Here is a 16,643-nt window from a genome sequence, read left to right as displayed (position 1 = left end):
CACTAGAGACATAAAAATCCTACAGCAAGAAGAACTGACGGTTTATCAAACATGGGCAATATTTTAGAGGGTTCTAGAGAAAATCAGCTTTTCAAGAGAATGAGTCCCTCCCTAAAAGGATATGAACGAGCTTTGTGTAAGAAACTATATAGGACAGTAATTGTCCCAATGTTAATAAAAAATCCATTCACTTTTGGAAATGTGTTGGGAGTTTCTTCCCCATTCCTCTCAAAAAAGGACAGTTCATCTCTGTTATATTTTTCCAGCTGCTATAATCCCAGCAGCAGTGGTTTTTTATTCACACAAGCTCATGTGTGCAGCTGTGTATTGATGGGGTTCTGCTGATCAGTATGCTGTAAGACGTGTTTATGACAACAGTGATTTTTCTTAAACAAGTATGTCATTATTTCTGAAATATTCAGCAGTTCTCTGGCTATATTTCGAGTTCATCTGTTTGTGAAGTTATTTGTGAATTGAATTAATTCTATTTTATATTTAGAAGTGTTAATTTAAGTCTTCTGTTAATAGAATGATTATTTTTAGGGTGAAATCTTTAACATATTCCATTTATTGTCCTTTAATGTTTTTCCCAAAGTTGTTATCAGCCAAAGGAACATACTGGTACAGCTACAAGGCAGCCTATGAACAATTCAAAAATAGATAAGTACAAGTGAGCAAACCAGTCTGAGTTCATGAAACAGTGATGTTATTTCACTTACTGTACTAATGGTTGATCTCTTGGTTATCATTCTGTTTGTTGGTCTGAAAACAGATACAAATCTGTACACCTGGTTTCAAACCTGCCCCTACACTGCCTATGAGCAGCACTCCATCTATCCAGCCACAACCTACTCACACTGATATCACCAGTGCAAGCAGAAGCTATCACAGTGAAAGGTCTCTCTAAGTGCCCTGTTTGTTCCAGCACTCTCACACCAAATGAGGCTGTTTCCTCCCTGAGAGATGACTCCTTCTGAAGGACCATCTCTATCCACCATCTCCACGCGGTGGGAATTGACAGAAGGGCAATAGACATCATAATCTTATTTAAGTGGATACAGTGAGCCAACACTGGGCGTTTTAGTTATTAGTTGAACACAATGCAAGTGTACAAAATCCTTTCACATATCTTCATGGGTTATGCTGCATCTTAAATATGTGGAGTGTTGCCATGGACATTTTTCCTCCAGTGAAATGCTAACTGATTAAAAAGAAAAGTTTGAGGAGATTTTTTTTTTTTTAGTTACAAGGTTTAAAAAACTTCTTTCAAGTATTTTACCCATGATTCAGAAATTTGCTGCATGCAAAAACTGTGGCACCCTTCTGTTTCTGCAGTGTTCAGTTATCAGTGCTTCACTCCTGAAGTCAACATGCAGAGGAAACATGTGGAGCAAATGAAAATATGAGGAGGCATATCCACACAATTTCCCACTTACCTAATGCAGGAAATGAGACTAATGAAAACATGGTCAGTTCTAGCTTGGACACCATAGTGCAGACTCAGTTTTACGATCAGTCTAAGCTGCTACTCGTTATCTGCAATAGTGCCTGTTCTGTTCAGCTAATGGGTAGGGAGTAGATAAATCAAGCTGAAGTCAGATACAGAGTCAGGGCAATAATCTCTTGAGCTACTTCAGTAAGGTCTCATCTGCCACACAGACATTTCTGTCACTATGTATTACTCTTACTCAAGCTAGAAAGAATGATTCTTGTTTGGGTGTACCTATCCACACCATCAATGTAAATTTCTTGATAGTGTTGTCACTTGTACCACTTGCATACTGGGATTAAAATTTAACTGTTAAGGGTACCAGTGTAGAAAAATAAAGCTTCCTACCAAGCCAGTAGATATTTTTTCCATAATTTATTCTGAGTAGAAGTTGATGGAGTCACAGCAGTCTCTGGGTGAATTTAATACACTATCTCCCTTGCTATCCTAAAAAAAAGGTTTGGGGTTAAGCAATTTACAGTTCGCTAGGCAGAAATGGAAAAGAAAACAAAAAATGGAAAGGAAAGCACTAGAAAAGTCCATGACAGGAAAAGTACCCTTCTCCTATGTTTTTATTTCCTTTAGAAATGTCAGTGTTGACTTGAAACTCAAATCTCTTCTGGAAGCTTTGTATCAAAGTTTTCTTGTTTCCAGGTTTCTTCATAGCATAATGTGAGGTTAAGAAAACTCCACTTTTCAACATCAGTTGATGTTGTGTCTTATTCATGTCTGAAACACATACTGGAAGGGAGTTTTATGATATGCTCAAGGAGTGTACATCCTTAGAGATGATGAGGACCCAAAGGTTATGTTGTAACTACATTAAACCATTCTAGAAATAAGTCACATCTTCAGCAGTGCTATTGAGGAAACAAGAAAGTGAGTCAGAGTCAAAATACTCCTTCCCATTTTCGGTTTTCAGACATGTTTTTAGGAACTTACAGCAGCAACTATATTGAAAAATGAATACTTACATAATGATATATACCAGGGACAATGCTTTGTTGACTCGCACAAGTATATAAATGTTTTTCACTGAACTATGCGTAACTATTCCTTCAGGTGTTTCTACATTATCACTTCTGAGCCCCAAATCTGTACTTTGTGAAAACCAGAAATACTTTTAATGATTATCAGTGGGTTTGATCACTGATTTATTACGAAATTAGTGTACTGATAGACCCACCATTGGCCTCTATTCTCTATTTTGAAGAGCTGGACCTCTTAATGTTACTGAAAGTAAGGTAATTATACTGAAGCATCTGAAGGACTTGATGCTTTCAGCCCTCTCCTAACTTCTGTGTCTCTGTATCCACCCCTGGGACTGAACTTTACCCTATAAATGATGCAAACAGTGCTTACAGTGTGCCTCTGCAGTCTCCCTTCAGGGAACCTGGCCACGCTCCCATAGGTGCTGGGGACGGTCTCTGAACCCAGAGGACACTGCAGAGAACTTGAGATAATCCAGCCACACTCTGGGCTGCCCTGGATGAGCGCCATCAGTGCATCCCTGAAGTGCAGAGGGGTCTGTCTCAATGCAGGTCCTGCTGCTACACTTGTCTCCAGGCTGGATCTGACCCTGGCTTTTCTCTGGACCTGACTATAACCCCAGTGCTGGTCAGTGCAGGGCTGTACAGGTGCCTACTGGGAGCACGTGTTCAGTCCTGCTGCTGTTGGACGTGGAGGCCTGGAGCTGTGTCTGCCATGCCCATGTACTGCTCCTGCCACATCTCCTGTAGGACTCACCAGAATTCCCCCATGCTCCCAGTGCCACTGTGATGTCATTTTGTCTGCACAGGGTGGTCCAGAGATCTGGTCTTCCCATTATCCCAGCCATGTACAAATCAGTTTGTCCTCTTCATCCAACCCAGAGCAAACCAGTGAATGAGGGAAGAAAGGCAAGTGGAAAAACTAATTTACTAAAGTCCATTTATAGTGGTGTAGACATGGCTTTCCATTATCCAACTAATTCCTGTATAGGAAGACCTCTTACATGCTGAGGACCCCTTGTAACAAATCTCAGCACATGTACCATGTACCAGAGCTACACTGAGCTGCAGAGAGACCCTCTTGCTGTTCTGCCTTCTGTTCTATTGGCTGCAAAATACTGAGGCAGCAGGATCAGAGAGGATTAACCTGGGGACCTGGAGAGACCTGCTCTCCAGCTGTGACAATCTTGAGGACTGGCAGTTTAAACGGGAGCTCAAGTGTTCAGGTGACAGCAAAGAGTGTGATAGTAGGAAGAGAGGCAGCTGGAAGGTAAGGATGTAGGAGTAGGATTGGCAGCTCCTTTAGGGGCTGTTCAGACCCATCTGTACCTGAGATTCCTGCTGCAGCCATCTTGGGAACTGGCTGAGGGACCAGGGCTTCCTCACGAGTGCAACTCAGGAGAACAGGTATCTCCTTCTGTTTGTGGGTACCCACGGGATAAGCACCGAGACCAAGTTCTTGATTCCCACAGGCCATGTCTTCTGCAGTTAGAAAAGACATGCAGGCCATCCTTTTCTGCCTGATACTGTCAACAGAAGGCTCAGAGAGATAGGTGAGGGCTGACTTACTGCAGCTGTATGTTTGCTTCAGAGTTTTAAATAAAAGTTGCAGTGGATCCCCCTGACCCGCACCCACCCCAGAAAACCAAACTGAAGTCTCTAGAAGCAGTTCTGATAATGGACCCACCTGTAAGCAGCAAGGGTAGAAGCTGTTTTAGTCTTTAAATCATATTCTAAAGGAGATCAGATGCAGCCATGATGCTTCTTTTCTCAGTTCCCTGTTGTCAAATTACATTAAAAGAAACTGAAAATACACTTTCTATAACTAGTTTTTATGCAAACAGATGTTGTACTTACTACAGGGATGTTATTTACCTGTCAGACTAAAGACAAGGTTAATAATAGGAAGACCTGGAGACATTACTTCTACTTTTAGGGGCTCCAAACTTCAGTGTGACAATTAGCATGATTAGGATTTACAAGCTGAAAATTAAAATTGTGATTTTTTTTAAAGACACTTTTTTTAAAAAAAGACATCTAATTACTACATAATAAAATGAAAGTACTGGCAATCTCACTGGTTATTTGTATTTAGAACTAGAATAGAAAGCATACTATAAAGGAATACTGGGAGAAACTGTCCTGTCCTTTCATAGTTTCTTCAGATATTGGCAGTCTAAAAAAAGCCTATTTTTCCCCAGTTAGATAATTAGAGCAATTCAGACATTTGCATTCAGGAAAGCAGTCACTTTCAAATGTGTTCTACAAAGCCATTTTCTGAAAAGAGCCATTTCCAAATCATGCTGTTCTTCTAAGTGCGCTAAAGCATAAAGTGTAATTAGACTTACTGCCTTAGAATTTAGTGGGAAATGTTTAAAAAAATTTAGCCCTCCTTAAAGCATGGCTCATCGGTTGGCTGGGGGTCTTAAGAGCCACAGCACAGTCCTCTACCCCTTTGTTAGAAGGGATGCTGGTACAAGGGCTTGCCCTTACAAAAAAAAATACACATTTTGCTGGTGGTATTCCTGTCTGTCTGCAGAGAGATGCTGAGAATCGGTTCCCGTCTCTGCTTCTTGCATCCCATTCCCATTACAAAAAGGACCACCAGGAGAAAAGTCTGGCTCTCCTCATGCTCTTTACCACAGGAGGGAGTGCTGGGAAACTCAAAGAAGGCCTTTCTGTTTTGTCTGTTGTGGGAAGGATCAGCAGGCAAAATCCTTTCAGCCCAACACTGGAGGGAGATACCCATGGATCTGCTCTGTGGCTCATGGAGAAGTTGCCATTTGCTTGATATGTAAAAGAGCAAAGGGATGGAACATCCTCAGTGAAAGCCACATCTTTAGACAATTTGATAGCCTTTGAATGTACGTGAACTTCTTATCTCTCATTTCCAAAGGATTAACATTTTAATGTAATTGGACAACTTCAAGAGCCAAAAAATGCCTTCTTGTTATGTATGTAGTGACTGTAGCAACTCCTTCATCTGCAAAAGTACTAAAACTTCTAAAAAGAAAATTGCATAAAAGGGATTTTCCTATGGCCTTTTTTTTTCTCTTATTATTTTCAGACTGGGGGAAAATGTGTTTTGGCACATTTGTCTTGGAAACATCTGTATTACATGAGCAAAAAGGTAACAGCCAATTGCAGAAAACACCTAAATGAGAAAATTCAAGTATAAAGAGCGTAAGATTCACAAAACTGTAATTACCAGAAACCAAGTTTTATGACAAAAAACTGTTAGGCAATCTTAACTATATGCTAAATATCCAATTTGTTGCTTACTTATGAGCACGAAAATTTTAAAACACAGCCTGCCCCCACTTCCAATAAAGTGTTAGTGGATGCATTCAGTGTGCAATGTGGGAGTCATGACTTCAACAGGAACTCTAATTTTCACTTGTGCCATTCAGTGTAGTCTCTAGAGAATCCCTCATACTCAACTCTTATCAGATTCAAAGCAGTCTCTGGCAGCCAGTGTAAACTCACGTGGAACATTGTTGGGTTATGTATCAGCTGATTAATACCAGCCTCCTCTCACCTGCATCCTAGATTCATGGTAATGTGACAATTTACAATATTGAAGAAGGCAAAAGCATGTTCCATGTGTTTCAGTCAGGAATGCCCCAGACAAAGACTCCACTTTTCTTTGAAGCATTTTCTAACCTTGGGGCAACTTTCTGTCCAGGTTCAATTCATTGGAATGCTGCAATATATTGACCAAGAAGGAGAACCACAGAAGCACTGTACAGAGGTAAAACAAAATGGTGAGCTAGAGAGGAGTTACAAGCAAAGTTTACAACAACCTCTCAACATTTTAGAGATTTAGGCAATGTGCGCATGTGCCTTTCCAAGAACTGGGCCTGTTTTATTTATAGGAGAAATAGTGTATGCTCAGAGGATGCATAAAGATGGCTTACACTTAACTAATGAAGGAGAATATTTTCTAATGACATCTTCATTTTCTCAAAAGAGGGAAGTCGTCTAACATTTTCATGAGGTGGAACAATCACTAACCAACTGACTGGTTAAATTTTGTATCAAAGATAGACAATCCTCATATTGGTCTTTAGCTCTGACAAAATGCTTCTTGCACCATTAAAGTTAAGTTCTGCTGAACATTTATTTATTTAAAACAATCTGTGACCATTTGCTGTGGCTGGCTAAGTGTGGTTTTAATGGTGTTTTACCAGACAGAATGAACGGAGGCTGTAGGATATATAGAAGATGTGGTGATGAGATGTTTTTGTTGTATTTTTATCTGTTCTTTGTACCCTAATGGTTCGTCTCTGCCTTCCCCACTTCTACTCCTGGTTGGCCTGTTCCAGATTCAAGCCGCTCCCCCGGTGCTCCCAAAAATGGTTATCCCCTCCCCTTTGTTCTGGCTCCTTCCCTGTCAATTGCACAAACCCCTCCCGGAGTTCTGGACTGTTCTGTGTCTGTCACCCAAGCCCTTCCTAATTACCCTTACATGGTCCCCGACAAGACCCCCGAGACCCTGCCCCCTCCCATACCTCCCCTCTTGGAAATCCCCTAAACCTTGACGCCCTATTGGGGCATGTGACCCCTCTCCCTCCACCCACCAAGACCATTGGACCAGATGTGAGTCCCTCCCTTCAGCGTCCCTCCCTCCTAATCCGACTATTGGTCCCTAGTTGGGTTACACCTCCTATTCAACCCCCTTTTATAGTGTAGTGACACTGCAACTGTGGGTTATTCTCCGTGGATCCCCTCCAATAAAGTTGGATTACCTCCCGTGGCAAGCCTCCTCACTATTTTTTATCTTTCCCTTCGTCGAGGGCTGCTGACTGCCCCAGTGCCTGGAGCCTGTGCTCCCCTGGGTAGAACAGAGGCTTCAGAGGAGCAGCTTTAAAGCTCTGTGCCTCCAGCTGCTCCCCACTCCTGCCGCCCACTGCTGGGGCTAGCTTGGGCAGTGGACAGCAGTGGTCACTGCGACAAGAAGGGAAGCATGCTGTGGAAGGATAATGGAGTCTAGATGTGCATTCAGTATCTCCATTCTGTTCAGCTGTTAGCTTTATTATCTGTACTATCAGAAGCTGTACTTTGGTGTTATTTCTCATCCAAAACATTATCCATTTTTTTAAAGTGTTCTGCTGTTCATGAGTAATTTGGATTGACTCTACAGCATGAGACAAGTTACCAGCTGCTGCTAGCAACAGACTGTATTCTTATTTATTATGGTCTTAATGCATGCAATATGCACTAATCACAGTATTACTTTAGCTTTTGAATCAGTGTAATAAGCTTAATGCCATTGAGGGTTTTGCCTCTTGTCAGATCAAATTTTACAGGTTATTGTACTAAAAGGATCAGGGTTTCTGAAGCAGAGAAGATTTTATTGGTGAAATCCTGATTTTATTGCAGTCAGCTGGAGTTTTCCCCAAAGCTTAGATGGCAGTCAGCTTTCTAGCAGCTTTCTAATTTTTGAGAAAGAAAAAGAAAGGAAGGTGTGCCATTTATTTGCAACCCTCTCCACAACCCTGACATAACATCTAGCATAAGATAGAGTAGCTGGCTGTGTGATAACATTAGATAAAGATGATCAGGAGCCTGTAACACATGACTTAGGGAAGCATATGATGTTGAGAGACTCAGACAAAGATAAGACTGATTAAGTATCTAATTACTTCTTACACGATAGTGGGCGAATTGGATGGAACACTTCTTGTTAGTGGCAAGTAATAAAACAAGGAAACTCCCTAGAGATATCATGCAAGGGCTGTGCACTTTTCTCTGCTTAATAGCTGACCCCTTCTAGCCCCAGGAGCATGCCAGGCTGATCCCTTGTACCGTCGGGATTGACCACTTAGCTTGTTCATACCATATGGCAATACTGTTTTCCAAAGACAGGTCAGTGCCAGCACTGACCATTTCTATTTCAGCCAGCTCACTGTGAGAGTTTGACACCCTTTATCCAAAAAGCTATTCCAAATGGAAAGAATGTTGGCAGCCTCAATACCAGGCCTTTTCTGATTAGTGACTTTTCCATGGCTGGTGGCAGGGATGACAGGCAACAGCAGTAAGGCAGTGCACGTTGTGTGCACTGACCCCTCCTGAGGAGGCCGCCTGACCTGGGTGACAGCATGTGCCACTCTGCATTTCTGGTGTGCCGTCTCTGACCAGCCAGTGAAGGACCTGTCTTAGGGGTAGGATGGCCTTGTGTGGCACAGCTGGAATTACTGCTTCAACGCCCTTGTGTTGATCCCAGAGAACCTTCTGCTCAGCATTGTGAAGTATGATCCCAACCTGCCTGTGACTGTGTAGCCTCCCCAGCACACATCCTGCAAGAACCAAGTTTTGCTCCTCTCTGTGATTCAGAAGTTTCCCTCTTTGCAGGCACTGTCTGCAGGTATGATGAACCTCCTGTATGAGCAGTCCCTGCTATCCATGCTGAAGAGTCTTCAGAAAAATGAGTTGCCTGTGGGGTGGAAATATCCTGGGGGCATGAGATGACGTGAATGTCACATTACCTTTGGGGTATGTACCGGAGAACAGATCTGTTTTAGCATTAAATATTCAAAGGTGAGAATCAAAGCCAGAGTCCAATGGCTCGGGACACCCCAGAGGGCACCACCAAGGCCAAGCAGCTGCAGCATTTCAGCAGAGCACTCTCACCAGTCTTGTGAGCATCCTTCAAGACCAAACATGGTGCTGCTGCCACTGCTTGGGGAATTTAGCCTTATAGGTATTTTCTGGCAAGACAAAAGCTTGAGGTAGCAAAAAGGTATTGCAATTGTTTGTCTTCCTCTTTGAGCACTTAAGCCCATTGTTTGTATGTCCTATTCACATGCTCAAAATCGCTGAAGTCTGATTCTTTGTAAACCTGTACCTCACCAAGTGTAGTGGTTTGGTCCAAAATACTCATTACTGTTTATCTGCTGTGAGATAAGAATTAGGAGAAATGCAAAACAGGCACCAAACTTGAAAGAATATAAAGAAGTTTATTAACAGACCTAAAAGAAGAAAAAAAAAAAAAATACCACCTTCAGAACTCTCCTCCTCCCCCCACCTTCCTCCCTTCTCCCACTGATGATGTGAAAAGACAACCCTTAAGATGTTCAGTCTGTTTACCACTTCCATAATAACCTTGTTCAGTCCATTTAGAAAGAGAAGTCTCTTCTTGCTCATGCTATGAAAACATTATCACAACGAGACAGCCGCCCACTTCCAAATATCGTTCAGTCCATTTAGGAAGAGGAGTCTCTGCCTGCGTGTGAGTCCTTTCCCCCGACTTGCAGCTTTTCCCGCAACTGCCTTCGAGGGTCCACTCTTGAAGTTTTTTGGGGTACAATTTTAAGGTTGAGCCGTTCAGAAACAAAAACAGAGGCCCTTCTCCTTCCCTGGGAGCAAAGGGTCTTCATCATCTTCATCTTTAGGACTATCTCTGGGAGCATCTCTACGGACTGAGGTTTTCTCCTTTCCCGTTCGGAGCAAAAGTCCTCATCTGGTTCATCTCTCCCTGTCCAAACTTCTCATGAAATTACAGCTGCGTCAGCATCTGCCTATCTCAGCGCAGGTGCTTTTGCTCACGAGTTGAACACTCCACCCCCCATATCTTCATGAAATTACAACAGGATACTCTGATATATCATAGCTTCACAACAGAATTTCAGCTTTAAGCATCTCCTCTCTCTCTTCCCTGAGGTTTTCAGCTCTTCACAGCAATAAAAGGGTTAATCTCACCTCGGCCTTGCAGCTTTGCAGCTGGAATGTTGAATTTTTCTTATTGCAGTGGAGAGGGGGGAGAGCCGAGCTGCTCCGGCTGCCCACGGCAAGGCAGTGGGGGGGGTTCCATGGCTGGAACAGGTCCATGGCTCCAGGATGGCCGTGGCCCGGCCCGGCCTGGCCCAAGCAGAGCCTGGCCGGGCCCGCTGGCCCCCACACGGGGCCCGCAGCCACCTGTGCCAGCGCCGGAAACGAGAGAGCTTGGAGGGGGAGTTTGCCTATTCTTAAATGTGGATCACAGAGGTGGTCACAACTTTAAGTGGCTTAGAGAATTGTCCATATTCAAACTGGCCAGCTGATAGGTTCTATCAGTTCCCAGAGGAAACTGTAAGCACCCCTTAGCAAGGACGTCCCTTCCGGGACTATGACTGCTAACCTATGACACCAAGTCATCCACATTTCTGCTGGTGGGGCTGGGCACAAGTGCCTTAGGGCTGAAGCTGTTATGCAACTAATATGCTGCTTGGTGGCCTTGACATGCCTGAGGGAGAATTCCCAAAGGCTGTTTCTCCTACATAATCTGCCAGTGCATCTTATGGCTATGACATGTAGGAGATGATACCACACAGAGTGAAGCTGGCACGTTACCGTATCATATCACTGGATGTCAGGAACTCCCATGTGAACTGAGGCAGATCCCTTCTGGATCAAGAAGTGGGGCAAGCTCAAAACTAAAAAAAGGGCAAAATAAACCCACAGCAGCCAGTGACTTTGTAATTAACCCCACTGTTCAAATAGTCAAGTAAAATTCCTACTCTGAGCCCCTTGAACGTTTCAGTTGAATTGTTCCATTTTCATGCTGCTTTATGTGCTTCAGTCCTTCTAGGACAAAACAGCTTGTAGCGCATGCTTTATTATGGTACATGTTTTCTTTTCACACTTCGTTATATATTTCTGTTTCCATATTCTATTATGCATCTCAGCTACTGTATCTCCTTCGGCAATTCGCATGCCATGCTGCATTAGCATCCTGGTTCTTGGTTTTGCTTGTCATTGTGAATGATTGTTATCACAAATCATTTTACTTCTGATTTCACGTCTCATTACTCATTTTCCAGACCCTCACTGTGGATTTCAGTGCTCGCGTTACAATATACATTGGAGGGTTTGCTTCCCATCAAACACTGATTTTTCACAACTTGTTACAGATTTTGCTTTCTGCATTTCTTCATGGATTTAATCTTTCTTAATTCGTTCTGCATTTTTCCTACTGCATCACAGGATTCACTACTTAATTTTAAACCTTATTTTCCTCTTTGATCTTAAAGGTGCATTTCTGGTCTTGCCTATCATTACGCTCTCAGATTTTGTATTTCTTGACTTACTAAAATTTTTCCACTTATTATGTATTCCTCATGCCAAATGCTTTTATGAGTTTTCCTTTTCACATCTCATTACCCACTCTTTTTGATTCTGGATCCCCATACGAATGCTTTTTTGCATCTAGTTTCCTGTTTCCAGTTTCGATTTTTGATATGCATGTTCATTTTTATTTCACTGCTTGGTTTTGTTTCAGTGTCTCATTATGTGCTTTTAGATCTAATTAGGAATTTCATGTATCATTGCTTATTAGCCAATTTCCTTTTTGCTGCCCATTACAGACTATGCAGTGTATTCTGAGTGTGAGCTTTCAGATTTCCCTGTGCATTTTCCTTTCCTCACATTCTTTAGTTAACTTCTCACATCTTATGAGAAATTTCATGTATTCCTGCTAGCATCCTACTATGTTTTTTCAAGACTATAATATTTTTTGCTCCTGTGTAAACTTTCTTTTGCACCTCAATAAATACATTCTTTTAATATCTCATTAGCATTTGAATGATAAAATACTGCAAATTTCCTTTTTGTATCTCATACTAGATTTTCATTGAAAGAATGCATAATGAACTTCCATCTTTGTATTTTTTGAAACCTGAAGATGGGGGGTGGTGCCTCTCAGCATACATTTTCATATCTGCACATCCTCCCATGTTTTCTTTTCACATTGTGCACTTTTTCTGTGCTTTCTTTTTCAGAGCTATTTCTGTACTTTCCCTAATGCCTGCAATTTCACAGCTTGATTTATTTCTAGTGACATTTCGTACTTTGTAGGTCATGACACATTTCTGATTTTGAATATGTCAAGTTTTCCTTCTTTATTTATTTATGATTTTTTTTTAATGAATTTCCCCTTTCAGAATAAAATATCTTTTTATGTTTCTAACCAAATGTAATTTTTCTTATAAGTTTTCCTGAATGAATCACCTGGTTTGAGTTTTTAGCTTACATTCTTTGGTGTGCAACATTACCCATTTTAGATTTCTGTGTCTCCTCTTTTAATGTTCATAACTATTCTGCATTTCATTCTGCAGCTTCATTATTCACATCTTATTCCCCATTTGTCTTTAAAATGCTGTTATACATTTCCATTTTACAAGTCCCTATGCGCTGCTCAGATTGCGTTTTTCTACTTATGAGTACTTGTTTGTGTTTTTGAGAAGTTTCATGTGCACCAGATGTGATTTTTGCCCATCTCATATTCCATTCCTCTCTTCGCTCATTATGGTTTTTCAGGTTTTCCTTTTTTAATCTATGTTCTTACGGCATGTTGGGCTTTTTTTTACAATTTATTAGGTCTCAGATTGCACATCTCATTACATTTTTCCATTCACCTCTCATTGAAGCATTTCACTTTTTTAACTTAGTATGTATTTTCACCACAGGCTCTTTAAATACATGTTGAGCTCTGTAGCTCAACATCTATTTTAACTTTTTTACCACACAGACTCACATTCCCCTGCATGTATTCTTGCATCTCTTATTTCCCACTTGCCATTATGTTGCATCATTTAATTTTTACCTTCGAAGAACAAGTGCCTTCTTTGTATCACATTACAGCTTTTCATTTCTATCTCTTTTTTAATGTTTTATTTCTGTCACCTCACTTTGACTATTCTTTTCCCCAGGATGCTTTATTTCCTTTTTTATATAATATGATGTTTTTTTTATCTGCATCTGCTTTTGTTTGCACATTTTTTATTACACATCAGTGTGCAATATTTTCTGCATTTTTTTCATTTTCTCCTCTTCTTACATGCTTGCATTTTGTCATGATTTTTCCATTTCATCATGACTTTTCCTCCTCACCTATGACTTTTAAAGGTTTTACTTTTCACTTTTACATATGTATTTGTTTTTATCCATCACCTTCCATTCTACATCTTGTTGGCTTTGGTTCTTATTGAATGTGCTCCTTTCTGCAGTACAGTAGTTTTTGTTGGTATAACTCACATACTCCTCCTTTTTCACTTGAACTTTCCTGCATCTCATAGTGTCTTTCTTTCTGCCCCTCATTATGCGAGTATTTTCACACGCCACCACAGATCTGCCTTTCACATCTCATAATTAGTTTTCATTCCCTCTCTCTCACAATGATTTTGACTAGCTGATCACTCAGAGGTAGTTATTTTGCCTTTGTGTATACCTTCTTAATGCTGGAAACAAAGTTTACATACTCACATGGTTTACTTGGTCCTTCTCTTTTTCTAGTTGTTACTTGTGTATGCAAAACCAAGTGAATTGATACTTCTTTCTTTTCTTTTGACTAAGTGCCTTTGGTTCACACAAAAAGCCAAGAGGCAATACAACAAAATAAAGATGTCAGCACAGAACATACATTGCAGACACTATGGGAATACAGAAAGTTGAGGATGAACATCTGCTTAAAAGTGTACTTAGGAATCTTTGGTCAGGTGTTTTCATTAAAATCATACACGTTTTGAAATGCTGATTGCATTAGCAAGCACTTGCTGCTTTCAGAATCAGATTTACTTTATGAAAATCAGATCACGCAGTCTCTCTGCCCTTCCCAGCTTATCTTGGGGGATGGGAAAAAAAAGGTAAGGGAAATCTGGTTCTCTGTCTTTCTTTATGGATTCAGTAAAACAGATGAGGATAATGGTGGTGGAGGTTATGCAGCTGCTGGCCCTTATTAACTAAGCTCCCTCTGAAGAACCAGAGAAATGCTGTTTGGAGGACACCTCTGGAGGGCTCCAGTTCCACGTCCCATGAGAGAGGTGGGTGCTGTCCAGCCTCCTGGCCCTGACCAGCCCCACCTAGGGCCTCCCCTCCCCTGCCCATAGCCCTGGAACCCCAGTTCAAGCTGAGCTTGCTCCTTGACTTCCTCCTCTTGAGCAGAACAACAGGAGGTTGTGCCAGTTGGGGATTTGCCAAGCCTTAGCTTTAGAGCCTCCAACCGTGCACCCTGCACCTCTCCCTGGGCAGCCTGCTCTGCTCTGGTGCTCTCCTGGGGAAGCCCCAAGGTGCTGGATGCAGCTGTTGCTGTGGATGGTATGGCCTAGCACCATGGTGAGACGTCATTTCTTCCTTGACTGTGTAGCTCCCCCTTCAAGCAGTTTAGGCTGTAATTGTGTGGTTGTCCCAGTGTCTTTACCCTTCCTTAGCCAGAGAGGGGAGCAGAGCAGGGCCATTGGTGCTGGCTGTGTGTGCCTGTCAGCGCTGACACACGTGGTGCAGCTGGGTGTGTGTGTATGTGCAGGTGTGCTGTTCACATGTGTACGTGTGCATCTACATCTGGCCAGCACCTGCTCAGCCTTGATACCAGTTGGTCCTACAGGCATGGAGTGGCAGCAGAATTCCTGTCCTGGCCTACTGGATTTGGCAAACCCTAACAGCCACACCACTAGGTCAGTGTGCTCTACAGATTTGCTGAAGATGGACTCTGCCACCATCCAGGCCACAGATGGAAATGTAGAACTGCAGGGGCTCAGGTACAAATCTCTGCTTCACTCACGGTCATCTTCCAGCTGGAGCTACTGAGCGTTTTAGTCCAGACAATTTTAACAGTCTTACCCATTACAGTAATTCTCAGCTTTCAAATGAGAATGCTGTGGGAGGAAGTACCTCAAGCCAAGGTACATCACATCCACCTCTCTTCTAAAGTTTTGCGTCCTTTTCCACTTCCTTTTTCTTCTGTCTCCAAGAGGCATCCCACGAAAGAAAACATCACCTTCTGATTCTAGACCCACCTCCCTGATTCCTAGACTTACCCATGGTGGAAATTCCAGACATGTTCACATTAAATGTTTACCACACTAATTATTATTTCCATGCCTTACATGAGCTGCTACAAGCTGTAAGTGGTAAGGGACACATATGGTCTCCTGTATCAGTTGTGTGGGTTTAGAAGTTTGGAAAGGAGTTGTTACTCTGTTATGGCAGCTAGGGACTTGGCAGCATTGTAGGAGAAACATTTTAGTGGGAAATTAGATCCCTTGAATCCACACTAATTTGATCCCATCCCAGGGAAACTGTTTGATCAAGGACTGTGGCTTTTTACAATTTTCTGTGTTATCAATGCTACTCGTTGTCTAAATATTGTTTTAAAGTGCATTTAACTGCAAAATTATATTTACAGGAGAGAAAACAAAAGATGTCATTCACAAACTTGCTTGTTGAAGTTAAACAATATTTGAAAAGTGAAGGAAGTAGGAAAAAACTGAACTGTTACTTTAATTTATCAGTAAAATGAATATTTTATTTTGGTTTCAGTTGTGAGAGAGGTATTTCAGCACAGGATTTATATCCTTGCTTCATTTCATGCCCATGAAATGAACTAAAGAAGTTCATTTAAGTTTGCAAAAAGTATAAACTAATATAAATACAATACAACAAAGACTTTTGGTCCACGATAAAAGTGGGTCCAGGACCTACCTAACTTTTTTTTTTTTTTTTTTTTTTGCATCATTCCCGAAATTCTTCTTAGAGAGGATGATAGATCTTTGAACATTCCTTTGTATCTACCCTTAGTTTCTGCATTTCTGAGTGCTTAAGAGCAATGTTACTTCTTTACATACCACTGTTAAAATGAAAACCTAGAATCCCCAATTATAGCAATTTAAAGGGATGTGAATAAATGAGATTATGAGGGAAATTTCAGCTCTTGAATACTTCCTAGATCAATTTTATCTTCCCTAATGACAGTTCATTTAGTTTCAGACTGTGCTAGGAAGTATGTGTTTGCCTGGACAGCAGTTTCCTGTGAATCTGGAAGGCACTTGGTTGCTGCTGTGCATAATTTATTTCCTGGCTGGCACTTGTAGCACTGATATGTAACCTGAATATGGCTGCATTCATATTTGTTCTGAGTGAAGGTAAGTAAGAAAAATTAAAATAACTTTGTTTAACCTCTGACCTCTTTCAAAAGGGCACACAAGATCATCATCCTTTTTTTCATGTGTTCCTTTTGCAGCTTCTTGCAGGCCATTAAAAAAATGAGCTGTATGAAGAACATGTGGAGCTTGCAGTTCCATTGTGTCTTTCACTATATCCAAGAAGTGTATTATTTTCCATTTTCATTCACAGTCTGTTAGAAAAAGGATTCCTTCACTTGCTCTCTGACAGATAGTCATGAAAAAGGCAAC

The sequence above is a fragment of the Corvus kubaryi genome, unplaced genomic scaffold, assembly GCF_017639235.1.
Source record: "Corvus kubaryi isolate FWS band 111438036 unplaced genomic scaffold, C.kubaryi_AGA036_p1.0 68, whole genome shotgun sequence".
Lineage (NCBI taxonomy): Eukaryota > Metazoa > Chordata > Aves > Passeriformes > Corvidae > Corvus > Corvus kubaryi.
Note: the sequence above shows the minus strand (reverse complement) of the source record.